A 2671-nucleotide genomic window follows, 5' to 3' on the forward strand; every position below is an offset into this window, starting at 1 on the left:
ACATGGTAGTAAGACAAGGAAAGAAGATGCAGGCAGCTAACCTTTTCAAAAAATCACACTACCAAGTGAAAATTAGTTTAACAATATTTTGTTCCTGCATTCCTAAATTTATGGACTAAAAGTGACTATTGCTTTAGTTTACAAAATGTCAGCAATATTAAAAATCTTGCAGGTAATGTTTAATTGATTATTTCATAGAAAAACATTTAGGTGTGGGTCTGTAGCAGCTTGCAATTATGAAATATAACCTTTGGGCTCCTTTCAATGTTTAGCTGTAAACTTTCATTATACAGCAATAGTATGAAATTGAAGAGATTACAAACTAGTGCTGTAGAAATGCCCAAGACCTCTAATTGAGGTCCCACAGACTAAATAGCATGGAGACAGAACAAGAGATAAAGCTTTCCCTAGTTTACGAACTGCAAATGAAATAGGAGGGGGTTAAAGCAGCTTGGTCAAAAACAAAGGTGGCCCATGGCAAGACCAAAAAGAGAATAAAGGGGTCCTAAAATGATAAACTATATCATGCATTTATAGTCCCTCTCTGAGAAAGAAACAAAACAGGCCCATCCTCAGACAGTGTTCGGGATTAGCAAAATGACAATCTTTGAGTTCAGAGTAAATATGGAATAGCAGTTTATGACCATATTGTGCAATGCTAATTACCTAGAGCCACTAAAATAGCTAAAGAATACTGGAGGAAGCTGGCATATCAACTCTGGGTAAGACTACATCTTAACCACTTAACACTTCCCCAATTTGCATCAGATATCATCTGCTGTTATTACCTACTATACCATTTTACCAGCCAAAAGGCTTGACCTTTTTCAATTTACAAATCATTAATAGTTTTGCATTGTACCTGTGGGTCCCATAAAATATTCAAGCCCTCTAACAATCAATTCGCTTTTCTGTGTCACCTTTTGCATCCCCTTCCTCAGTAGGCCATGATTTCTCAAGGTTCACAAACCAACTACAGGTTAAAAAAAACCCCAACAGATAAATGCTTTACTCCAACTTAGATGACCACATTCACTGGCAAGCAAATCAATTTTTATCTGCTAGATCAAATCCACCCCAAATTCTCACCAAACAAAAAAAATGCTATGTAGCCTGTTATCTGCATTATCATCAATTTGCTTTGGGATTTATGCATACGAAAGACACACGAATATGTTAATTTCCAAAATATCAATCATAGAGGGGGATATCAATCATAGAGAAAAAAATATCAATCATAGAGGGGGATCCAACTCCTAATCAAAGACAACTCACTCCCTATGACATAAATGAAACTCAGCACACTGTCTCTTAAGAATCAAATTCTTAAATGAGTGAGAGTTTCCAGAAGGTGTTAAAAGCTGCTAGTGAGCCATTAACAGAAGTCCTCAGCACCTTTCAAATATTTTAGTGTCTAAAGTTGGTGTATAAGTGATGTATGACGAAATGAATGCATACTTTGCCTACCTAGAATGCATAACAAAGTAACAGAGATCACATGCAGTAATTATTAACAGGCTAGCAAGATCTCTCAGTTTGAGTAAAACAGAAAACCCTCACTTTAAATAAAGTGCTGCAAACAAGCAAGAGGAAATAATAGAATCAAACTAGATAAAAACTTGTGAACAAAACTTCAGTGATAGGAACACGAGATTTGCATTAACAATATGTGAATCTAAAGTTGTTCTATTTATAAGAGCCTCATTGAAACTAACTTCTGTTTATAAGGAGAAAAGTAGTTTTGGTATCTGTCCACAAGTCTCCTGAAGGGTTCATTTAGATTATTTTTACATCACAAGGAGATATGCGTCAGTGAAATACTAACGTTACTTCACACCCTGAGGTGGCACGTTTTTCCTTTTTTAGATAAAACAAACACATACACTTTCCTGCAGGGAGGGGAACTTTCAAATTGGGCAAACTTACACAATATAGGTTAAACTTCATTCTCTCTGGAGTCTGCAGCTGTATTCTAACCAGTTTTACCTGCACGTCCGATAGCTAAAACATTGTCATTGATGGCAACCTAGAATAGTTTGTGATCCTGTGCCACTGCGGCACGGGGCAGCAGGCCATACCCCCAAAAGGCAGTGTGCAAACATTGAGGAATAGAGTACAGTAGTATTTAGGGAGAACTGAGTTCTCTACAAAACATCCCAGAAGAGCACCGAGGTGGTAAGTGCTCAGGAGAGACAGATCGCTCTGCAGAATATCCTCCCTCAGGGCTAGCTGAGCAGCCAAACCGAAGCATGCCCAGGAAACCCGAGAACTCGGGTGGATGCTGCAGGTACCAGCCAAAGCCGTAGCCAGGCTGCGAACGAAGGAAGCACTGCTGCTCTGCAGCGCTTTGCTAGCCTCAGCGCCCCCCTAAACCCAGGGAGGGGATCCTCCTTCCTCTTTCACAGGAGCAGATCAGCGTCAGGGCAGAGCTATGAAACCGGCTCTGCCCTGCCCTGCGTGCCACAACGCGGGGCAAACTCTGCCCGCAGAGCAGGCCCGSAGCGCGCTTTGCTCCGCCGCCACCGAGCCTCCCGGCTCGCCGGCAGCAATGCCAGCTAAAGCCCCGTCACGCCAAGTGACAGCCCAGAGACACAGCTGATGGGAAAGTCCGCGGCGCCGGGAGCGGGGCGAGGGCAGAGGCGCGCCGCCCGGGGGAGCCGCCGGGGTCGGG

Source organism: Apteryx rowi, unplaced genomic scaffold (assembly GCF_003343035.1).
Source record: "Apteryx rowi isolate R43461 unplaced genomic scaffold, aptRow1 scaffold_279, whole genome shotgun sequence".
Classification (NCBI taxonomy): domain Eukaryota; kingdom Metazoa; phylum Chordata; class Aves; order Apterygiformes; family Apterygidae; genus Apteryx; species Apteryx rowi.